General features: G+C 35.6%; 1 long non-coding RNA gene across 2 annotated transcripts; it reads right to left on the bottom strand.

The window, feature by feature from the left end:
- Positions 1-518: 518 nt before the first annotated feature.
- Positions 519-25,767, bottom strand: LOC144220842 (uncharacterized). 2 transcript variants are annotated; one of them, XR_013331875.1, is made up of 7 exons: positions 25,705-25,767; positions 21,712-21,811; positions 11,940-12,023; positions 10,376-10,455; positions 5,188-5,294; positions 2,911-2,944; positions 519-1,424 (listed from the first exon to the last, which is right to left on the bottom strand). It is a non-coding gene; the product is annotated as an uncharacterized LOC144220842 (long non-coding RNA). The 2 variants fall into 2 exon arrangements; XR_013331874.1 differs by lacking the exons at positions 519-1,424; positions 2,911-2,944; positions 5,188-5,294 and having other exon boundaries at positions 10,141-10,455.
- Positions 25,768-26,214: the final 447 nt, after the last annotated feature.

Raw genomic sequence — 26,214 nt, forward strand, 5'->3', positions numbered from 1 at the left:
TAGTCAGTTTAACTTAACATTGCGGAATGGTAAAGAAATATTTAAGGCCATGTACCACTTAATGGCCTTTGTTCAGGCCCCATCCAAACATGTTCTAAATAAAATATCATGAATCATTTTATTTATAGGCAATACTGAGCTACTTAAGTTTATAGGATAGTTTTTTATGTGTATATTATTTCACATCAAGTAAAGCATGGTTCTTTGTTCACACTTTTATATGTTTTCTTAATTTACAGTGTTCTCACCTATACATACAAACACACATACATTTCACATTCATTTACTTATCTTCCTTTTTAGAAAAAAGGGAAAATAAAAATAACACTCATACTCAGTGTATGTTAATGCTTACATGTAAAATATGTATGTTTAGGGCTTTTTTTCAAATAGAAATTATGTTCTTGGAGGAAAGAGAGTAAGATAATGAAATTTTAGAGGATTAGAGAATAGGAAGGCATTTATTCAGTATTTTTTTTTTGTTTTTAGATATTAAACATATTGTTTGGAAATACTTATATAGTTATACATTTAATTTAAAAAACCTTTATAAACTATGGTAAAATTAAACATCTTGCTCTAAATTGAGAAGATATAAGTAGAATGAATCTTACAGGGAGTGGTTCAAAGAGAGACCCCAAGACAGTAACTGAGCTGACTCATGAATTACCCTAAGAACGCTAGTATTTCTGTGAAGTCATCTATGACCACAGACACAAAGAGAAAATATATGTGTGTGTCAATATTTAAATTTTGGGGACACAGCTACAGTTAAATTGGGTGATCTTGGGGTAATTTGTGACCTATTATTAGTGTTTCATTTTCCTACAGTTTTAGTAATCAAATCTAGACTGGCAAATGTGTGGGAGGAGGAAATCAGTATTTACTAAGGGTTTATGATATTGTGTGTTAGGCACTATATACACTTAACACCTACAATGGTTCTGATGAGAAGGTTTTTTTATATTCATTTTACAGAAGGAGAAACTCAGAGGAACATAGATACTTGTGATTACACAGGTAGCAACTGGCAGAGCCAGGTTCAAACCCAAGTCTGACTCCAAGGACATGACCTTTCACAAAACTGTGCTATTTTATCATAGGTCCTATTGCCCACATCATCAAAGAAACAAAGGAAAAAAAGGGGGGGGGGATTATCGTATTCTCCTAGAATAAGTAGCTAGAGGGTAGAAAGAGTCTGAACAGGAAATCAGAATTATAGTTATTTCTTGTTGTTGTTCCATTTATGGTAGGGATGAATTTTTAAGGCCACAGAGCACGGCTCCACAAGTTGAATTCTGTATATCTCTAGGGATTTGATGAAAATGGTCTTCCTTGAGTTCTCTAGTTTATACCCTAGCTAGTGCAGCAGCCCACTATGGAAAAATCATGGCCGTCTGGTCTTCAGAGCTGTGACATCCGACCTGCAGTGTAATTTCAGGAAAACATTAGAGGAAGGGAGATTTCAGAGAAAATTGAGTTTGGTCAGTTGACTGAATTAATTTAGTGCTAGAACGTTTTACTGGCTCAGTTATAGAAAGAAGTGGCTCTATCTTTTGAATTTGTTTAGTCTGGGAAGAAGGCAAAACCAAAATGTATAAATAACATAGGGATATGAAGGAGAACCATCCCTTGTCATCCCTTAATTTAACCAATACTGTGTTACTTCTCAGGAATAAATGGTTGGCAAAAATTACATTTTTACAGAAATTAGGTTAGGTACTTTTTCTTCTATATTAAAAATATGCTGTTTATGTCACTTCTATTAAACAACTTTTATTTTTATATAGAATACAGTATTAAAAGACATTGTAAGTCAAAGTGTATTTTGAATTTAAGTAATACAGAAGTTCAAAAAGTCTAGTTTCAAAAATGTCTTCATTCAATATAACAGTATTATAATTAGATATCACAATTCTTTCCAGATACACAGTTTCTAAAATGTCAGAAAGAAAGGAAAGGAAGAAGCAAAGAAAGAAAGAAAGAAAGGGTAGGAGAGAGGGAGGGAGGAAAGAAGGAAGGAAAGAAGGAGGAGGAAGGGAAGAGAAAAGGAGGAAGAAAGATAATAGGAAAGAGAGAAATAAGGGAAGAAAGGAGGGAGAGAAAGGGGATAAGAGGCAAAGAGTGACATAGTAATAATCAAAATATTCTTAAATGGCATCAAATCAACTGAGATATTTAAAAAGACATCATTTCTTTTTGTAAGCAGATTGAAAAACATTTTTTTGTCCTAAAGTAATAAGTGTGCAAAAAGAAACACATGCACACACACAAACATACACACATATGTTATTCATCATTGCTTTATAAAGTCTTCCACATTGTATTTGAATACCCTTCCCTTCCGGCTTCCCCATGCCTTCAGCCTTCAAGAAAGCAATTCTGTTTTAGAGACAAGGATGTGTTTGTGTGTTAAGAATAGAGAAAAGAGAAAGGAAAATGTACAAGAAAAACAAAATGTCTCTGGTCCCTTTTATGTAGGATTTGTCCCCAGAAGAACTCCAGGAGAGTTAAGGGTCCTTTAGGAACCAAGTACACCCAGGCCGCTCCTCCCTGCCACCCTAACACAAGAACTAAGGAACTACAAAGTGACGCAGTAAAGTTGCCACAAAAAAAGAAAAAAAAAAAAAGGAATATTTTTGCTGCCCTTTTACCTCTACACTCCAACACCATGTATTGGAAGGTAAATTTGATCTGCCTCCTTATTGCAAAACTTAGGTTTTTAAGCCCCCAAAAAAGACCCAGATCCCTGATGCAGATAACTGAAGGTTGATGTAATAATCAAGAAGATTGGGAAAAATTTTAATATCTATATTTGCTATCTGTCTCTGAGAGAATTGAATAAAGATATAGTAGGAAGGGACACAATCAAAAAGGGACTTAAAATCTAAAGAGATGATAGTTACTTACATATATTCTTCCTTCAATCACCCGGCCCCTATTTCTGTAAATAGAACACAGATTCACCAAGTGGTTAAAGCCAAAACACTAGTTCTGTTCCTTCCCTCTCCAGGCCCCCTCCCACACTTCATTATCAAGCATCAGCAAATTGCAATTCCACCTCAAGACCTTTCTGACCATTTCGTGCCACCCATCTAAGCTGTGTCACTGCTTCTGTTCCTATTGGTGGTCTAAAGTAACTCAAAATCCATGATCTCTAGCAATTGATATCCCTTTCCAAACCTTTTCTTTGAATTCCTAGATGCTTGTTCTGAAGTCAGCTATGCTCCCAGTTTCTTGCCATTGCAAATGCTTCCTCTGATCCATGTCATATTAACTCAGATATACTAAGATTTATACTATATCTGGATACTTGAGGACTAACAAAAGATTTAAAAACTGTGAACAAAAAGACCTGGTGTAGCTGAGTAAACACACAAATGTATGCATGAGTATATATACACACATAGATGTGTATGTTTTTAAAGTGTGTATATCCACATGTATGGATATATGTGTGTATTGTGTATATATGTGTGTAAATATATATTTGTTGTGAAAACATACATATGTATTTTGAAAGTCTTGCAAATAGTAGAATGGTTGACAACCTAAAACCTGCAGCATTGGTGAGAATATAGGAAGGGTATCACTTTGGTGTTTGTAAGTGCTGTCTGTCCTTTGCTTCTAACAGAGCTGACTGCCTAAGACTAACATTAGTGAACACCTTCGCCTTAAGTCCCCCTGGGTGGAGCAGTGATCTTATCACACTGTTCACAGAAGGCAGCTTTGATTATTCTCCAAACTAGGTTTGCTATGCTCACCAACATGAAAAAATGAAAAAAGAAAATAAATTCAGTTCATCCTTGTATAACCCGAATAGTATTTTAGAACATGTAAATCACAGAAACTGCTGAACTAAATATGACACTAAAGAGATGTTTAGCAGGGACTTCTTAAAAACATTTAGCTGAAGTTTCTTCACTTTCATGAAAAATCTATACCTGCTTCTAGAGCACCAATAGATAATACAACTGATAGTAGTCTAAAGAAAAAATGGTTTATTCCTCAGGCCTAATTGTACCTTAAAATCTATGTGATAAATGTTTCTTATACTCCAAATTATTGCCTTATTATTATTAAAATATTCTAAAAGTAACATATTAATTATATCTATACATATATAGATGCATGTGTATATATGTGTATATATATATATAATTGTTAATGTAAAAATGGTAAAAAGATAAATATGCTGTTTGGATGTTGTTGTTGTTTAATTGTTAAAGACACTGCCAAAAATTAATGACAAATGAAAGCAGTCCAATAAGAGTAACAAAAGTAGGTTAATCTCCTTAAGCTCACATAAATTATGGCAGCCGCTATTCTTTCCCCAGTAGTATAAACATGATTGGAATTCTTGAAAAGAGCTTAAGTATAGTCATTCCTTTCTCTATTTAAAAAGATTTAGATTAGACTAAAGTTAGCTTTATCAATGAAAAAAAAATCTTTGTACTGTAATACAAAGCAGACAAATGAGACCTCCAAGGACAAAAAAAAGTTCCAAATATGCAAATATTTGTAATTTTCCAGAAAAGTGCAGGTATACACTTCGAGCAAAGGTTAGACAAAAATTATTCATAATCTCAAATAAACCACAACAATACATTACTTTGCAAATATAGGTTGCCCTCTTTAAACAAAGAGATGTATTTTAAGCCTCAACCTGATACAGTTTATGGTACTGATATAGTTTGTGAAAAGACAGGAGTTTAGTGCTGATTATTCCTTGACATTATAGCATAAACTGTAGGTCATATAAACATGCAGAAACTGACTTGTAGTGAAATCACTTGCAGAACTATATCCATTCTCTTCTCATATAACTGTATTCATAGTTAACCAAAAACAGCCTTCTTTCTGTTTTTTACAACTTTATTTTTGAGGTGATCAGAAGGTAAGCTGAAGCAAAGATAATATAATTAGGTTTACACAAAATACTAATAAAAATAAATCATCAGATATAGTTTTAAATTAATTCAATTCAAACAGTTTTTTGGAAATCCTCTAAGTCTTCTATTTTCCAAACCTTGGATCATATTTAAATTAATCATGAATTTCCTCTCTTCCAACTGTTAAAAGACAACTCTATTCCTTAAAGGAGAAAGGACATATGGACTATCACTCAGATTTTATTTGTTAGGAACAAGTTGAATCCACTGAAACAAAGGAGTCTAAAGCACTTACAGAAGGGTCATTTCCCCAGTCCTGGGTTTGGCAGAACACTAGTCATCTTTTCTGTTTCCAAGAGGATCCTGCTGACTTTATTCTTATCTACTGGTGGTCCAGTCAACCTTGGATGATAACAGTAAGAGAGCTATTAAGGCCAGAAGTTGCCCAGATTGCCTCAGTCCTGGATTCACTCATTCAACTCATGGACCAAAAAAGCACCTGCACTTGTTCATACTCCATGTACTAGTGCCTCGCTACTCAAAACAGTTTCCAAACCAGCAGCATCTTTCTCTCTTGGAAGCTTGTTAGAGGCACAAACATTTCAGGCCTCACCTCAGACCAATTGAGTCAGAATCCATATTTTAACAAAATCTCTGGATAGTTCATATGCCCATTAATGTTTTAGAGGTGCTGCTCTAGGCTCCTTGCTTGGTGCCTGAACATTCTTTCTGTTAATTATGCTAATGCTCATTGGTTTCCTTTTGAGTACTGAAACTCTGGATCATGCCTTTTTAATCTAAATTATGTCAAATATCAGATGCTGACTTTCTGTTACATTGTAGAGATGCCAATTGGTGTTAAGCTAACCTGTCTAGTTTTTGTGGTTGTTTTATTGTCTTTATGCCTTTGGCTGTCTTTGGTGGAGAGGTGTGTTTTACCTCACATGTCTATTGTTTCTAAAGTACCATTACATCGACTTTTAGATTTTATTTTGCTCCTCATTACATCTATTTCTGAAAAAAATTAAATTATTTTCTCTCTCAAACCTTGAGGAAGAGAAAGCGAGATATTGGGAATATGGAGTGATTTCATTCAAACAAGGTTACCAACCAAATGGCAGCAACGGATATTAATATGAAATCATTGAAATGATCACTTTTCAGTCTTGGCACATGCAAATCAGTCATTAAAATAACCCCAAATAAAAGCATTAGTTATGCTTTGTTTGAGTAAAATTCTGAAAATTATTTGTTCTTTCCAAATGGTAGCATTTTTTAATTAATGGCTTGTTGTTACTTTTAAAATAAACTCTTCATGCGTATGCTTTTTTACTAAAGAATAAATTCTGAGGCCTTGGTTTTCAAATGGGCTGTTCATTTTGCATTCTTACCCTGCATTTCTCTCTTTAAGGTAGGAAAAAAAAACTGTATTCCCTTTTCTGATTTTACTCTGATTATATGATCAGAAGGATAGACTCTTTAGCTTTTCTGAGTTATTTTGATTTAAGATGGCTAGTGCTTGCTCAACTCATGTTGTATTTCTATTCTCCTCCTTATCTCTAAATACTAATTTATTTTATAGCAACAAAGTTATATGTAAGTAATTATCAGATGAGAACTAAAAACTCTTTTTCGGTAACCTGAGGTTGCAAATGTATTGTGGGTGGCTTTTTTTTCTGTTCCACCTCTTTCCTAGAGGTATTTGAAAATGCCTCACTAAGGATTTAAACTATTGTGAAGTAGATGATGATTTGAAGTAACTCAGGTGTTTTTAGAGTAATCTGGATACCTTAGTTTTGACGTTTGGAAAAGCCTGAACTATTTAGAAATCACTTCTGTTATCTACTTCCTTTTTATCCCTACACATAGATTTTTCTATTGGCGATAGTTCTGCACATTTATTGAAGGCCTATTAGTTTTTCACATGTGATGATTATATCATCGTCTATGAATGTCTCCCAGCTCACCAAACTTCTAGTAGTAGCTCCATAAGGCATAATCATGTAACTTGCTATTCCTAATTAACCTATGCTTTGAATTTCCATAGTGGTCAATCTCTTTAATATGACCTATTACCTTGAAAGACAAATCATCTAGTGGAAATGAAATTGGGTTTAGAGGTCACACACAGGGTTTTGGGTCTTTAATCTGATGTTTGCTGACTGATGTCCCAGAAGGAGCTACTTGAGCTCCATTTTCTTAATGGCAATATTAATACCGACACTGAACTTGGAAGGATATTTTGAAGACACATGAAATACTTTTTATAAATTCTTCTGAACTAAGGTTCAAATAAATCAAACTGTTAGCTGTCTTGTAATGCTTTTACTGAAATCTTTACATTTGTCTCTATATCCCTTTAAAATTTGAGACAAATATATTTCATTTGTTATCTTGTATAAATGATGTAAGATAATTTTTCTGCCTGCTCTGATAAAAAGAGGAAAGTTTATGCCCTTTCATAATTTATCTGTATTCTCTTTGTGTTTTCAACAATGTAACTCAGTTGCATTCAATTTTCTTTTATAAGATAAGTTTAAAGATTTAAAATAAGCCTTAAGAAGTGATTCTGCTGTGAGGTATCTTACAAAACATAGAACTGTGATGGGGAACCCAGATGGTGGTTTTGCTGTATGCTTGTTCTGTTAAATGTGGCCAAGTCAGGGTCTATCTTTTCCACCTGAATATCTCCATATTTGGAAGAAGGGAAAAGCACTGGCACCGTTTCTTCCTTATGGACCAAACTATATATAGTGACTTAGAAGCCTTTACTTGTTTTTATGCCATAAAATGAGATATAAATTCAGCAGAATGCTTTTACAAAGGAATAGAATAGTATGTGAAATGACTCTAGTAATCACTGGTCTACTTGTATAAACATACTGTATTCTCAGAGATGTGACCAGGATGTTGATGGAAAATCAACTCTGCAAAGTGGAATTCTGCTTCTCTCTCTTGTTTTTAAAATGCATGGGTTATATAGGATAGACAGAGTATTCTCAGTACTCTAGTATTCTAGAGATCTGTGTATGATTTGGTATTAAGGCTTTTTGTTTTGTGAGATTAAAAGAAAGAAAGTCAGGTTGATTCTAAAACTGAGAGTGACATTCTTTACATGTATACTGTGTTAATTTTACACTCTACATTTAAAAAAATACTCCAGACTAGAACAGTTTGAAGAGGGAGCTTAAAGTTCTCATTGTGAAAACATATTTTCTCACTAGAAATAGTCTCATAGGAGGTTTCCTAATTAAACATTAATATTAAGAGATTAGAAAGACTCAGACGTGATTGATTTATTAGTTGTTATTTAGTTCAGACATTTTGGAAGGCAAATATATACTAATTATGCCCTCAGCTGGGTCAATAACAGAGAGAAATTTTTATTTATGAATTTATCCTCTAGGACGGGGGTACTGGTTTTTGTAAATAAACATGTTTGAAGAAGTCTACTTAATAATTACTTAGAAAAGCACTGAATTTAATATTTATTTTAAACCAAACAAGAAATAAATTTATTTTGAAATGCGGACTATATAGATGCTTTCAGTCAGCTAAGATCAGATTAAAAACTTTTTGACGTTCTTTAAAAATATTAATGCTTTGGTGGATGGGATAAAGTATTTTTAATATGGATGGATGTGACATGGTTATGCACCACATACGATGTCACTGGGGATATGAGATGGGAATTGGTAAAAGTCAAGAAAAAACAATGTATTAAAAAGATAAGAAAATAAGAGTGCCTGGCTGGCTCATTTGGTTGAGGATCCAACCCTTGATCATGGCTGCGGTCACAATCCCAGGGTTGTGAAATAGAGCCCTGTGTTGGGCTCTGCTCTGAACATGGGGCCTGCTTAGCATCCTCCCCCTCTCCCTCTCTTCCTTTCTCCCACCCTCACTGGCCCTCTCCCCCCTTCTCTCTCTCTGTCTCTGTCTCTGTCTCTCTCTCTCTCTCTCTCTCACACACACACACACACACACAAATAAGAAAATATAGATTACAAGAAAAGCAAATTGATTATTCAATTTATTGTTTTAAGAGTCTAGTAATGGAACATTGAGCTTTATCTAACTTTAACTTTTTCTAACTAGAAGGTTATTTCATTAACTATACAGAGCAGTATATAGAATATTAAGCTCATTATCCCTCATAAGATAAGAGACAAAACAGGAGAAAAAAGGAGTACTGAGGAAGGTGTTGGCATGGGATTTAGGAGAACAGGGCACAGTCTTGGTGCATCTATGACTTTGGACATGGTGCATCACCTCTTCTTTTTCTGGGAGCTTGTATATATTACAAGTGCATTTGGCTACAAACAGCAGAGAAGCAGATATATACATGCAGGCTGTAAACAAATACAAGTTTATTTTTCATATATAGCCAGGAGTCCTGAAATACGTAGCTGAAAGGTAATGCAGTGGCTCAAAAATATCATTAGTGCTCCAGGCTCAAGCCAATTCTCCTAATCTTATAGGTTTATATAAACTTATGGTCCACCCCCCCCCCCCCCAGGCATTATATCACATTCAAGGCAGACAAACCAACAACAAGTGAAAAGCTATATTGCATCCTATTATCAGGAAGGCAAAAACTTTCCCAGAATACATGCAGCCCCAGCAGAAATCTTTTTAGGGCTCAGTGGTCAGAACTGGGTCACATGGAAACTCATATATTTAAGGGATAGGAGAAAACAGAATTTTCATGATTGACTTTGACCAACTTTAATCCAGTACCTGGCCTCAATAAGTACATTGGCTGCTCTTAAAAATATCAAGAAAAGGTTCTCCATAGGATATAGTAGTTACTCAGTGTTGCTATGTTTTCCCGAGGAGATACAAGATGAAAAAAAATCAGGAAAAGGACAATGGATTTTGAATGGCCAACTAACAGTGTTGATCGGAAGATTCCAGCAAACCCAAAAGAGGAAGGAGATTTACCTTTTCCCGAAAGAGGAAGGGGTACCCAGAATTATTCAAACCAAGGTTAACAGTACAGGTCCCAGATTACCAAACTGACAGAAAACGTCTGACACCAATTGCAATGAGTTTGGCAAACAGCAAGTCTGAGGGCACAGCCCTCACACAGCCCTCCGCAAGACTGCTCTCACATCAGACACAGCCACAAATTCAGAAATCTTTAGCACCATCCTCACTTTATCCAGACCAGCTGGCTGCAAATTTGGATTCCCTGCAGACTACCCCAGGTTCAGCAATTCACTAGAATGATTTATAAGTCAAAAAATGCTGCAGTTAAATTACAGTTTTATTATAGTAAGAGGATACAAATTAAAACCACCAAAAGGAAGAGACACTTAGCAAAGCCAGGGATGTGTCAAAGCACTCTCATCTTCTCCTTTGTAGTAATGGAGGGCATTGCTTTATCCCAGCTGTGATGCTGGGAGACTCATTCAATATTGACTCAACGTTGACTCAACTTTGAGACTCAATAACTCAGAGTATTGTCAACCAGGTAAGCTTACTGTAGCCTTTGGTGTCCAGAGTTTCTATTGGGGCTCAATCACATAGTGTCCACGTGGCTGATCTCTAGTTTCAACCCATCCTGGAAATTAGAGATAATAACTTTCAGTTTCTAGTTCCTCCAGAGGTCAAAACTGATATGATGGTTTCTAAGCCCCATCATATTTTTTGTTGTTAGACAGTCTGGTGATCAAAGCCCACAGGCAAACAAAGACACTCTTATCAGGCAGGATATTCCCAGGGCCCACAGATCGCCTCCTACTAGCGAAGAGCAATGGCCAGACCTCTCTTTGGGTTAAAGTTAATCTTTCACTACACAAATTGATTGAAGAAGGAGTTCTGATTCAGCTCTCATATAATTCTAGCATCCAAATGTACCACCAATTTACAATGTTAAATTCTTGCTTAATATAGAGCATCTCTTTCCACATCACTGCTATTTTTTTTTTTTTTTTTTTGACCTTAAACTTTTCCTGCCACCCACATTTCCCCCTGTGGTACCATTAAGCATCTTCTCAAAACACCAACCTGGAGGAGTATGCAGCATTCTTAGCACCAGAATACAAATGTCATTTCACCATTGTTTCTGCATTGAGCCAAACCTCTTCAAGGTCAAAATACATACTCATTCATCATGTTCCTTCCCCCATGCCCACCATGGCCCCTGGCCACTACCCAGCATTAGGCATCACATTCTGGATTCTGTTACTCAGCCTCAGTAAACTGGACACATGGGCTACTGGAAATGATCCTTCACTAGCTCAGAAAGTAGGGTCTCTTAGCTATATTGGCTCAATCATACCACTGCTGCACATCCCTGGTATTCCCAAAGCCATACAGAGTTGCTCTGCCCCATATGCCACGCGCTTTTGCTGCTGCTGCTACTATTCCTGGAACCTTCCACATGGGAAGCAGCCACATGTTTCACCTGATTATTTGGTGGTAACTTTATTTTCCACATAGATAACTTAACAGGTACATCTGTACATTAACATCTTTGTCAAATGACTGTATAGGAGGGATAGAGATATCTGGGTCTTTACATTATTTGATTGGGATACCTACAAAAATTTTTCATTTAGTGAAACTGAGATCCAAAGAAGTTAAGTGAGTGGCTGCAAGTCCCAGAAGAGTGAGTGACCAACCCAGGACAGGAATTAAGGTTCTCTAACTTCTTTCCCTGCTCTCCTCAGGCTGCCTGCCAAAAAGAAATGGATCCAACAGACTTTGCTGCATGAAATGTTGTGCTTGCTGAGACTCATGAAGCATCAAATCAACAACCTCTAAATGAGAATTTCCATTGGCTCTGTGTACCAGGACCAAAATCACTGCAGAAGGAAACTCCTTCCTTCTTGACTCTGAGACTATAAACCTTTTTCTAGTTCAGTGGCCTAACCTAATCGTTTAAGTGTTAAACTCTTAAATATTTCCCATTTTGTAAAGTCACTGGGTCCAGCTCCATCAGTCTGATTTTACCCATGACAAAATTAGAGTTTCAGATTAGTTAAGAGATCTCTTTCATTTTATAGCTGATGAAGGAAGTGGAGAGAGAATGACCAACCTTACCTCGTTAGCGAGAGCACCAGAAGGAGAGTGCAGATCTGCTTTTCTCTGCCCACTGTCTTCTGGGGGCATGTGTTAGCTTTATGACTAGAGAAAGAAAAGGAAAACAGAATCAAGCCTACCAGAGACTCACCATCCCTACTCTCTACCCAACCCCCAACTCTGCCACCCATGCCCATTCTTTTTTCTCTAATAAATGCTTAGAATCCCGTTTCCAGAAGCTCTGTGTCTCAATATGGCCACAGGACTGAGTTCTGAAAATGAGAAGTGAATAGAAATATAGTTCATATCTAGAATGTCTTCTTAAAAGAGGTAAAGTGGGCCCTGTTCCCAACTCCCCTCCTTCCTGCTGCCTATAATGCAGATATATGATGGCAGTTCTAGCAGCTTTGGCCATCGGAGTAGACTCACGAAGACAGAAAGAACCTGAAATCTGACTCTGAGAAGGTGTCATATCAGTCTTACATTGTTTATTCAGATGTTTGAGGAAGAGGTGAGGGAAGTAGTGGGCAGAGAGAGAGAGAGACAGAGGGAAGGAGGAAGGGAGAGAGAGAGAAAGGGGTATGTTTCTGGCTGAAATAAGAAATTACTTTTACTTTGGGTTTCTGTCACATGCGGCAAAACCTATCCAACTAAATTTCTAGGATTAAAGTAAATTTCAAAGTCCTTAACTTGAATGGGCTCCTTTTTTGTCTTCTACTTCTTAACTAATATTTAGTATCTCCTGTTCAGGAATATTTTCCCCCCAGTTCAAGGCCTACCTCTCATTTGTATTATTCATCACCTAAAACTGACATTCACTCTTAATAACGTATGATTTTGTATTAATATTTATTGCTTCCTGAGTATATCTTGACTCCCCAAATAATTGTAATCTCCTTGAGACCAAGGTCCAACAACTTCTTAGAATCACTTATAGTTTCTAACTTAATACCGAGATCACATAAGCCTCTCAGTAAATACTTAGAGGACTATATTACATGAATTATTGATGTTTGTTATCTGTGTAGTTTTTTTAATAGTTAAAACCAGCATCGTGTGTGTCTGTGTTTATGTGTGTATCTCACAAGGTTGTGAGGCAGATATTAGAATCCCTATTTTCCATAAAAGGAAACAGAATCAAAGAAGTTCATAACCTGCATAATGGCCTTCCGAGAATGCTCATCTTAGGAGAGATAGACCAAATCCAACCCTGACCTTCAGAACACAGTCTTTCTACTACACCCCACTGTCTTAAAGTCACAAATAACTCCATGCTTTTCACTCAGTGTGGCATATTTAAGATGCTGCCCTGCCATTTAGGAGTGAACCATTAAAATCACTGATAGATAATTCCTTCATATTAGCAAATAATTATCCCTTTCCCTTTCTATGTTCTATTCTTAGCTACATCCCCAGGGACAATGGCAGAAGTGACTTAACTATATATAACAAGCATACTTCCGTACTTAGCTGTGGGGTTGTCACTGGAAGGTGGAAGCCAGCTTCTCTCCCTGCCCGTGATGCCATCTTATCCCTGAGGTTCTTTTCCTCAGCATCAGGTGGTCTGGTGTCCAAATGGATTTATTGACCTCACAGTTGACCTACGTGTCAATCAGTGAGTATTTTATATAGCGAGAGAATATGAATCTGTGTGATGTAAAAACCTTACAGAAACTTGCCCCTTTCTCCTAACCTAATTTTAGCCTCAAATGTTACTACTGTTAAGATCTCATAATTTCAGTTTCCTCTTGAGTGTTTGTATTAGGTTATTCTAAAACAAAAGTTGTTACAAGGAAAAAAGACTTCAAAAATGCTCTATGCTCTTAATTTTTGCTCTGATGAACAGCTGTGCCAGACCTATCTTGCAAATTGATATATTACCCATAATATTTTTTAAGACTTTTGGTCTTTGGGTCTCAATTTCTACTTTGGTCTTTGATGATTAGTAGCATTTACTTCCATTTTCAACTTTGTTTTGAATCCACTTATCTTACCACCAACTCAAAATTAATTATAACAGGTGGTTCTAATCTCAGAAGTAAACATCCTTGTCATCTCTATGCATTACTATCTACTAAGGGAGTGGGAGAAAAAATAATGGACTATGCAAGTTAATCTCAGATAATGAGGTAATTTTGTGTGGTGTATACATCTTTAAAAAAATTAACTGTGTTTCGTATCCTTTAAATGACAGCCTGAGTACTTGGAGGGAAAGTCATAGAGTTTAAAGCATACATATTGGATTTTGTGATCTAAAATGCAGTAAGTCTCTGGAAACTTACTTTTCTTTCAAGACTAGCCTGTGGTGGTATGACTAAGATCAACCAAACTCCATGTGCCCGTTTACAATCATAGAAAAGGTATGTCAGACTCAAAAAGCTGAGTCAATTCTACAATATCAGCATGAAACGGTAGAAACTGCATGATATTCTCACAAGTTTGCATAAGCTGGAGTTACTCGTCATTATTCTGAAGGCTTGATGTCTTTGAGAGTAGAGTGAAAATGCAGAATGTCATTGAATTTCCTATACCACTGAAAGGATGGTTGCCTCTAGTGATTGTCTCATTCCTCAGTAGAGTCTGGCAAATGTTGGAAAGTGGCATATTTTGTAGTGGGCTTTGGTGGCTTACTGTAAAAAACAACTGCCGGATTTCAGTTAATTAACCCAAAAAACATATTCACTTCCGTTATAGTCCAGTAAAAGTTGGCATGAGTGGGCCATTCTATAGTTATTTAAGGACCCAGGTTTCTTTGATGTAATGATTGTACTATCTCCCAAGGCTTACAGACCTCTACTAATCTTCTTTACTTGAGAAAGGATGGAGAACATGGTGGGCTGTACAAGAAGTGTTGTAGGCTGTGTCCACATGTAGCTTGTTTGTTTTCACCCATCTGCTCATTCACCAGATCTTAGTAGTAAAGCATCCCTGACCTTAAGGAAGGCTGGGAAATGTGACCCATGTTTGTGCCCAGGAGGAAAAGGAGAGTTTTGGTGATCAGCTAGCTAGAATAATTACAAACAGGAAAGGAGTCAGGATACAAAAGAAGATGAAGATAAGTAAGCAAAAATATGCTATTTGAGTTAGGAGGAGATGAGATAGAAGGCATTGGTGGAAATGTTGCCTTTGAACAAGAGGTAGAAAAACACATTCGCAGACTAGAGAGAAGGCAACTTAAGTGTTAATAGGTGCTCGGTGGAGGGCTCTATATCCATGACGTTTCCTTCTAATCTCCAGAGGAATTCATGAGACTGCAGATCCAAAAACAAGATCACCACATAGAGTTGTATAGTTTGTGTGTTGCACAGAAGTGCCCTGCCAGAAAAAAGCAGGAAGAGATGAAGAAGAGCCATTTGTTGGCTCTTTGTGCAGTATGCTCTGGGGACACCTGCATTCTCCTGGAGGAGGGAACGTTTTTCTTGGCACAAAGTCATCTTGTTCCTGAGGGGTGCAGATCTCCCAGATGAGGTGTCTTTTTCTAATTCAACCATCCTGAGGGTTTCTTTTCCTAAAGTCATTCAAAACACCGTATGAGCTAACAGGGGCCCTACTAAGACCAGACTAAAGCAGATATATGAGGAGTAGTTCTGTGCCTGTGCCATGTGCAGGTCTGGGAACACACTAGAAGGGACACTGGAGAAGGGTTCTTAAGTCCCCGAGCTTCCTCCTTATATTAAAACTTTGCTATTTCATTTGAAATTACTCTTTTTCCCCAGTATTTTAGATAGACTATGGAACATTTCTGTCATGTCCTAAGGTTTTAAAGACTTACTATAAGAGGCTCTTTTTTCTTCTTATAACTTACCTTTATGGCTATTTGCTGCAGGAGTTTGTAGCTATATGGGGTTTTTTTTGTAGTGGAAAATTCTCAGTACTGGAAGCAAGGAAAACTGTATCTGACTTTACCCCTAACTGGATGACCTTGAAAGACTTTCACATCTTCAAATCTCCATTGTGAATGTTCTTGTTTTGTTTATACTGATGATTCCTTGAATACATGATTGCCTATTTCCCCTTTATAGCACTTATATTAATAGATTCTAGGGTACATAGCAAGCACAACAATTTAGACAAAGATCTATTCATAACATTTAAGAAACCCAGAAATGTACAACCTACAATCAATTTTAATGAAAATAAACAAAACCACTTATTCAGAATACAAAGATGGCTTTTTTAAAACTTGTAAACTACTCTGTAAGATTATTATAAAGCAGATACACAGGTAAAATAATTGTACAAAATGAAATTTAATGTGTTTATATTTTAGAACAGTATCACATAGTAAACACAGTATAAGTGTGTGTTGCTCATTATTATCATTATTCTTATTACTAACACTCTTTCCACCTTGAGACCAGTATTATAAACAGTCCAACTGTGATAAAAAAAATTCTTCAAAACCAAAGTTACGTTTTAGTGGAGTTTGGAATGTGTTTCTAGGTCAACTTATTCTAATTGGCTTTAGCCTTCTATAAGGAGACTAATAAACCAATGCTGAAATAATTTTTTTGAGGGGAAAGCCAGTTAAAATGGCAAAGTATATTAAAATGGCCTATATATCTAGGCAAGATAATTTCTTTTGGTTTTTATATATGGTATGTCACATTTTGTTGTTTTTAAAATGTGCATCAAGTTCTTGAATTTCCCCACTGGCCACCTTTATCTTCATTTCTTCTACTTTAAAAGCAATCGTTGTCAAGGTTTTTTTTTACTGGAATGTGTTGTTAAATATCTTCAGGGGTGTACTATTTTATCCCTGATAATGTGACCAAAACATATCATCAAATATTTATTGATGATCATTATTAAAATAATTACTATACAGAGAAGAATTTTCAAGCTACTCCAGTAGATATATTTTAAAGGCTTCCAGGATAACCAAACCCAAAACAAAATGTAAATCTTAGCGTAAAATCTATCCATATCGAAAGGACAAATGAAGGTAGTATTTGCATTCAGAATTAGAATGGCGGTAGGCTGAAACATGAGTGGATAATAACAGTGTCTGTCTGACATAACCAAGTTGACCATGCTGTAGTGAAACTCAGGATAATGTTAGAGTTTGAAACAAAGTAAAAAAAAAAATTACAAAAAATAAGAAAACTTTCTTTTCACACTAGTGAACTTGAGACCCAGAAAGCATAAATGACTACCCCAAGATAACACAGCCATTTAGTGGCAGACTTTAGATTTAGGGAGCCCTTGAGTACTGGTCAATTTTTGCTTTTATTTTTGTACCTCTGAGAGAACACATAGAATCCTAATGTCTACATTATACTTCCAGCTCTGCTAACAGTGGGACGTAGAAATAATCAAGGACTCTTTGTGCCTTCCATCCTCATCTGTAAAGTGACAAGGCTGGACACAACAAAGGCTTACATCTTTCTTAGTCCTAAATTGCTCTAATTCCCTGTCATGGCTTATTTTTTCTTAGTAATATAAACCAGATCCTTTTCTCGGGCCCAATTTAAACTTATAATTTTGGAACTATAACTATGGATATGAGGCTCTTAATCATCAAAGCATTTTTTCTGAACACTTAAGCTGATGCAGTTCTGAAATTCAGAAAACAAATTTTGCAATCACTTTTCCTAGTGATTGAAAAGAAGGTAAAAGGACAGATATGAGAGGCATAATTATATGGTACATTTAGTCAACAACTGTGCAGGAAAAATGTCAAAAAATAAGGGCATCCATCAGGCAAAATCTGTACCATGACTCACGTTAGTACGGATTTTCTTCCATGCGATCTGTTTATTAGGAGCATGACCTCTGATTGTCACTGGCCTAGATTCTAATTCTGGCCCTTCTACCTGCAAATAATATGACTTTGAGCAAGTGATATTTCTAAATCTCAGTTTGAAATGGGAATAAGAGTAGTACTTACATTGTGATGGTTAAGGGAAATATATATATATATATATATAGATAGATTTAGTTTCTTTCTTAACATGTAGTAAATGCTTAAGAAATATCCTTTCTGAGTTATTATTTACCACATTGTACAAGTTGTTAAATAATTTGAACATGGCCCCCTGTCCATAATGAGTCTCTAGGAGTGATTGGGAAGAAAGACAATATCTTCACACAGAGAAGCCCCTGGCCTGCTGCCAACTCACTGAAGGATTGCTCAGTAAACAGTAGCTGGATGAATCAAGAATTAGAAGACTAAATAACAGACCAAGGTAACACTAAGGATTGTTTCCAAGCCAGTACTCTCAGAAACCAATAATATGGAAATAATCTGCCTACTGTCTGCCTCCTTAATATACACAACCTTAGTTTTGTTCTTTTCCCTCCCTTTCAATTATAAGGCTGGTGTGAAGAAAATGAGTGTATGTAGTGAGAATATATACTTTAGAAATTTAGATTTCACACTTGATTCTCGTTGCTAATCCATAAAGCTTTTAGCAAATCTTTCATACAGAACTTTTTGTTTATTTCCTTAAACATTACCTTAAGTCTATCCTCTGTTTTCTCCTCATCAAAGTATAAAGCTATACTGCTAGTGAAATTATCTTTTGAATTACTTATAAGGTACTTAGTACCTTTAGTCAACTGAGCTAATTCCTTGTGTTATTTCATGATATTTCTTTACATGTCTCACTATTTAGTCACCATAGAAAATATCATGCAACTCATCATACAACTTTTATTAAATAGTTACACACATCGTATGGACAAGGTAACATAAGGTAGGAAGCATGGGGCCTGTTTTCTGAGTCTTCTACCTTAAAATAGGTGACATGATAATAAATAACATGCTGTATGATATACACACTCACATTTGTATATAGACATATTTCACCTAGCTGAACTATACCATGACAGTGCATAAAAGACCTACATACAACGCTTTAGTTTTCAAATTTGCAGTTTACATTCAATCTATCTGAGAAATCTCAGGAAAGAATTATGGGGTATACAAGGCATAAGAACAAGACAACTACTGAATGTAGTGCACTTAAGATTTGTGCATTGGCACTGTGCTCTGGGACTTTTACACACGTTATCTCACATAAATTTTACTGTAGTGTCATGGAGTGAATGTTCTTATCTCTCTAATTTCAGAACTAACTCTTCCCCACCCCCAAGTCACACAATGAGTCATAAGCTGAGAAAGGACTGCAAAGTCCCTGTTGTTTCCACTATAGTATGTTTCTAGGATAAACTAAAAATTCAATCTTTTATGGGCTTTTTTCTCTTACCCGTGTATAGCTGAACTACTTGTCACTGAATTACCACATCTGGAGCTATTTCATCTTTTTGCTTACATTTTACTTTTATACACTGTTATAAAAAAGCTGCATTTCAGGAAGAAACACAGGCTTTTATTCAGACATAAAAATAAGCTAATAGCAATGACAGGGATGACTATGAAAGGGGAAGAAGCAAGTGCTATTGCCAAATCTATATTAGGAGTTACAGTGTTCATCAGAAAAGAACTTGAACATGTCATATTATGAAATAGCATAGGATAGAAGATACAATGTGGTGCTCTGACTGATTCCACTTTCCATATGGTGTGTTGATACATCCTATTTCCTTGGAGAATGTACTAAGGATGAAAGGAGAAAGGAATCCTTCGAAAGTGTATTGAATAATCATCTGAGTCTGAATGGAGTTTGATTATACCACCATGCACAATGACTCCATGACGATAATGAAATACCAGACTCTTTGAATGCATCTTGAGCCATTCTCCAGCTATTGATATCAGTCAAATATGAAGTATTTCAACAGGATGGAATCTCCTGGATTCCATGGATCTCAGGGACAGTGTGGAAGGGATCAAGGCTAAATACCGATTATTTGTAAATCACCCTTTTTATAATTATAACACAAGAAAGCTTTTACATTCTCATTGGTCATCTGAGGGACAAGTATTGACAAGAAAAATCTGTTTATAAGAAAGGATTCAGTTACATTATCTAGAATATATTTTAAATCATAATTATGGAGTATTCACCTACTCAGGTTAGATTAAAAGAATACTGGTTTAATCATGATGCTTAAAATTTAGCACAAATATAATGGAAGAGGCTAAACACTCTTATAGGAACAGAACAAAGCACTTAAAATTCTTTAAAGTGAAAAAGCTCTACTTATAAATTTATCTATCTATGGTTCACAATACTGAGAATGCATAATTTTTCAGAAATAATTATTGTCAGGCTTGCAAAGGAAGTATGAAACGTAATAAAAGGATGCCACAGGGAGATTAAAATAGCCAAAGGAGGTCTTTTTAGAATTTTTAAAATAAATCCCAGTCTTTAAAACTTTTCTTTATTTCAATAAAAGTGGTTTTATTGTGATCAACATATTTAAACTCAAGAATCTCACTGCTTTATTAAAGTCTGGAGAGAAGACAGTGAGGGAATATTCAACAAAGCATTGCAGAAACAGTGAGTGGACTGTCCATCCTCATTGTCACTTGTGAATGATGCCCCTAGTTGAGACATTTTCCTATTCCGCAGTTACAACGAGGAGTGGGTAAGATAAGTATGCTTCCCTTCAGGATGCCCCTTAGGAGTCATTGTTCTCTTGTGGAAAAACTGATTTACTCCTTACTGTGTACAAGGTTCCTCTAGGTAATATTGTGCTAGTTTCACAGGTGAAGATTTAGGGGGGTGAAACACTTAGAGAAATGAGGAAATGTGCCCTTGGGTTAGGCCAGTGTTCAGTTCTGCATGTCTGTAATTCCAGAGCTCATCCCTTAAAATAAGCCATTTGGCTATAAAATGTGGATCACTCTGTGTTACAGATTAATACCCAATACTACTTCCATAATTACTGGAGGTATAAGCTTGCTATCTATACAACACATACAACTGGGGATTTTTCCCTCTTTTTTTTTTTTTTTCTATTCAAAGTAATATACCAGAGTAAATTGTGAAGTAAGTTTGCAGATGGATTATGTGATCAAAAATGTTTTAAACAACTTATTTTGTATACTCTTATGAATTATGAATATTTATTGACAAGTATTCTTCCTTGCCAAGAATTTCACCTTTTTTCATAAAAAGTTATGGGTATTTTTACCTTCTCAACTAAAACTATATCACATTAATGCAAAGTAATAACATACTTGGCTACAGAATGGAAGTTACTCTACCTGACTGAAATTTTAGATTTGTTATATATTATTTAATATCTGAATTGTTTGCTTTTGAGAGTTTCAGTAAAACCGAGAGCCATTATATCTTGGCTATCCAGAACAAACCAATACTCAGTAGGACACAAGGCAGCCCCTGTTTTGTTTGTTGGGTTGTTTTGTTTTCTTTTGTTTAGAGGGGAGAGCAGAGGAGCAGAAAAACCTATGTTGTAGCCATAGCCCTGCACTGATTATCAAGGTGATCATGGACAACACTCTATCCCACGGGCTACAGATCTTTGTTGTTTTTCCTTGATAGATGGTGTAGAAGACAAAGGGCATGTGATGCTTTCTTTAACTCACCCAAAACAAATGAGCATTATGTACTTTTCTGTTCCACATAAACAGAAATCACAGGCTTGACTAGAGGCCAAGAAGAGTGTGTATTCAAATTTTATCCTCAGAAAGGAAAAATCAAACCTATTTGCTGATGTCACTTTCATGGGACTTTTATATTCAGTCTACATCTTTTATGAACTATGAGGTTGCACGCACATTCAATTATTTTGCCAGTTCAATAAAAAGTATGGTGGGGGGACTCTCAATGCATTCATTCACTTTTGTTGTTGGTGTGTTTTTGTTGTTGTTGTTGTTGCTTAAGAATGTAAACCTTTTTGTCTGGCTCAATGGACTTACCAAGTCATTCATGAATCCAGCTGGGGTCAAGAGGAGTAATATGGAGTTCCAGATAAAGTCACAGTGCTCTGGAATTTTAACATTTTTTAATGTCTTATCTCTGAAAGAAAATGGAGGCAATGTGTTGCATTTTGAAAAAGACAAGTCAGTTATTAGAAAAACAGACCTTAAAGTTCATTTAGAAAACATATGGCTTAGATAAAATAATATGGACAGAAAATGAAAAAGAAAAATGAAGGTTTCCTGATTTCACAAAACTTGAAACCAAATAATGTAATCTAATCTACAATTTTAATAATATAAGGTTTAGTAAAGTTATGGGGTTTGCTAATTGGCCCCTATAACTAGTCAAAAGCATTGCTGAGTCTTGAACCAACATGTCCAGGTTGAACAAAGTGTGCTGCTTAAGCATGGATGGAATGGGAGTTAGAAGGGCTTATGAAGCAGGGAAGGGTGGGCATTTCTTTGCTGAAGTCCTGAGTGACCTTTAAGTTCTTTTCAAGTAGTGCTAGTGGCTGTGCCATCTAGGAGTTAGAAGGAAATTGAGTTTAAGTACAACTAATACTGGTCTCTCATGGCAACATGCTCTTCAAAAGCAATTTTTGAATATTGGACCAGCATCCACTATCTGAATCACTTGAATACTTATTAACTATGGAGATTCCAGGACTCATGCCGTCTTACTGGATCAGAATCTCTGGGAAATGACTCATAGAATCTGCATTTTTAACAAGCTCTTTGGTGATTTATGTGGACACAAATTTGAAAGAGTACTTGCAAAGAAGCTGAATTAAAAAGGAATGATGTTCCCTTCCATGGAATAAGGTCTGATTTTTTTTTTTTTTTTTTTTTTTTTGAGACTGAAGAGTGTGGCTGATATTAAGACAGTGGCTTTGGTGATTAGGAAACTGTATTTTACAACCTAAAAAAATAAGAAATAGAATTAATCTGTAAGACTGTAGATAATAATACTTGATTATTTTTCATATAGTGTTCAAATGAATGTAATCCTTTGATTTAAATATAGGAGTTGTCTTTTATTATGCATGGAATTTTTATTTGGTTTTGTTAATCCAAGGCCATCTCAAGGGTGTATTAAACTCTGTGTATTACTTGAATAAAGGGATCATTCTTGAAGTTTCGTATTGTAAATAAAGTGAAATGATAGTGACAGTGATGAGTAAACTGATTTTTGAAAACTGCCATCACTATGCATGTTTTTTGCAGTGTTTTCAATAGTACTGTAAGTGTTTTTAAAGTTTCATTCATTTAGACTTTATTGCTTCCAAGATTTTGTAGTGGATAATGATAACAGTGTTATACTTTTTAATGTGATAGAAGAATTATATTAACTAATGAGGTATTATGGATACTCTGATTGAGTGGTAGCTTTGTGCTTCTTAGCAGTTAAGTCCAAAGGAATGCAAAAAATGTTATCCTGGTATTCAAAACCATGTTCTTTAGATTTTTCTTTAGTTCTTTAACTATGTGGAAAGATTTTAATAGCATTTTGAAAACAAGGGTTATATCTTTCAGTGAGTTGGGAAATGTGGCTGTTAAATCTCCCTCTAAGGTACTCACAGTACTCGTTAGCAAATCAAAGTCTTGAGGACATCCTGCAGTTAAAAAGAAACCTGTTTAATTTTGAATCTTGGTTCAATTGTTAAACAAATTTAATTTTCACAGGCGTAGACGTTCACTTTTCATATATAATAACATCTTCCACAATACTTTCTTTTAAAACTACTTTGGAAACTGTTAAGTTATATAATTCTCATTCTGGTGAAAGGAAGATTTCTATTTCTTCATTTCTCCTAGATATCACACTGCTAAAAAAAAAAATGCATAGTGGGGAAAGGGGACTTTTGCAGGGGCATTAAATAACAGCAGATAGGAGCTTCAACAGAAAACACAGAAGAATTCTTTGCATAATATTTCTTGTAGCTGCTGTGTAATTGCTCTGCATTAACATGAACATATAATTCTGTATTGGTGATTCTATAGTGGGAGAATCTCATGTTGTTCGGATGTGCACTGCACCTTTCCAGTCATGTAATTTGACACAATACTGGAGCTCAGGCCATGTAGGAACAGGATTTCCTTTACCTTTCTTTATTAAATATCACTTTTGGCATCCAGACATTTGATAAGTCTGGAGAGAGCAAATAGGATAGTCTATTCTAAATGTTCCTGATTGAAGGGCAACAGGCAGACAAAGACCTGATTGGTACTTAACTGGGAAAGAAGAGAAATTTCACTTGGATCTTACCCAGAGCACCTCACACAGAGATCTGCAAAGTTTCTTCCAGAAGCATATGACCTCTGAACATGTACTTGGATTAGGGTTCACTTCAGATACAAAAGTTGCATACAACAAGATTTTTTAACCTGAAATTTTCAAGGATCAAGAGCAAACAGCAATTCTAATCAACCATAAGAATTTCAGGACTATTCCTGCTGCACTTCTGAATTTAAGCAGGTTATTTTTGTAGTATATCTGCCAACATGAGTTAGCCAAAACATACAACTTCAGACACCTGGAAATAATTGACCTGTTAACTGAGTAATTTGAAATTTTATAGACACTGGAAATTTTATAAAATTATAATTATGAAAACAACAGGAGAAATGGACGAAGAGAAAGAGAAGAATACAAAATCAGAGTATAACTTAAATAACTCTTGAAAGAAACGAAAGATGCCATAACCTAGCTGTGTCAGAACCATAAATAACAAGGAAGAAAAGGTCATATTATAGCAATACAGCTCTCACACAGCATGGGCTCTAAGTCTTGACCACTACCTCTTACTATTGTTGCAAGTCAATAATGAGCATAAATGCAATTAGTAGAAACAGAAGTAAAGGGAAAAAACAGAATAATTAAAATGAAGGTCATTCTGTTTACATTAAAATTTTTTTTTGTTTTATTTATTTTTGAGAGAGAGAGACAGAATGAGGAGGGGAGGGTCAGAGAAAGAGTGAGACACAGAATCTGAAGACAGGCTCCAGGCTCTGAGCTGTCAACACAGAGTCTGATGCGAGGCTCGAACCCACGAACTGTGAGGTCATGTCCTGAGCCAAAGTCAGATGTTCAAGCGCCTGAGCCACGCAGGTGCCCCAAGTTTACATTATTAATAAGTGCAGGCAATTAGTGTAATGTTCTTCTTTAAGTGTCTTCTTGCTAGTAAGTCCCTTCATTTTAACAACATTCCTTGAAACATACATAAATGCTATGCATTTAGAAATATTTCTAAATAAGTAACTTTGCTCCATCTATTCAAGTTTTTAATTATAGCACATAAATCCTTTTTTATTTTTAAGTTGCTGGCATTTTCAGCTTTGTGGAAGACCCTTCCAGAAAACATTCTTCAGATTTGGAGCTTAGAGTGAACAGATGCTTTATTTCTTTTCTTAGTTTATTGAGGATTAACTATCTCAGTACATTAAACTTGCCACAAACTGTAAGCATGTAAAATGAAACAAGACTTTTTCTTTGTAGACATGTCTCACTAACCAAACAAAAATTGGGATTCATGAATATTTAAGTCAGCCTGTGTTATCTGCTTGAAAATCTGGTAGACAGATACCTGGCTATTGAGGTCACAACCTCCACTTTGCCCAAAGTGCTCTATTTATCTGGGATTGGATCTTTTGTTGTTAGTACTGCCCTTGAAGTGATCATCTACTAGGTGACCTTGCTCGCTTTACAACAAATACATTGCTATTTTAGTCCTAAGGTCATAGTGTTGGTGCCATAAGGAGCCCTCCAGTGACGTTTGAACAGACTAAGTTGGAGTGACTGATGCCAGCATATGGATGCCTTAGAGTGGAAGGAAGGAACATCATTAGTTTTCCTGTTCATTAGAAATAATGAGGGAAAGGGAACTAAATCCTGCTGCCTCCTTGTCCCCATTCAAAGAGACATTGATCAATTGAAACTTCTAAAAGAAGATCCCTCTCAAATTATCTCAAGTCCTAATGACGCTTACTTACCAAAGTTCCTGCTCCCAAGAGTTTCTCTACATGTGCAATTTCTGCCATGTCCAAAGGTGATCTATGAGTCAAAAAGATGTGCTGAGATAATGCAGGTTGGCAAAAACACAGATTTATAATGAAAATAATTTTAGAAGAAAAGCAAAACCTTTTTAAACTAAAAAAATACAATATTCATATTTTACATAAATACACTTTAGGTATCATTTGATTATCCCAGGAAACTACTTTTGGGTTTCATTAAGCGAATTGAAACATAAAAGGTCCAAACTTTTTGAAAGTATTTAGAATATTATTGAATTTTGTTTGACACCAGAGATGACAGCAAATGTGATTAATTGCCACTCATAATTGCAGTTTCATTCCAGTGGTTATTGCTTGTCAGTATCAATTAATAGCTCAACCAAAACCTCATTCATTCCAGAATATTAAAGAATGATGGCTTGTGGGAATTATGCTAAACTAGCACTTTCAATTAGATTTTGAATTTTATAGGGTACTGAATAATAG

This window comes from Crocuta crocuta, unplaced genomic scaffold (assembly GCF_008692635.1).
Source record: "Crocuta crocuta isolate KB4526 unplaced genomic scaffold, BGI_CrCroc_1.0 scaffold219, whole genome shotgun sequence".
In the NCBI taxonomy this organism is placed as follows: domain Eukaryota; kingdom Metazoa; phylum Chordata; class Mammalia; order Carnivora; family Hyaenidae; genus Crocuta; species Crocuta crocuta.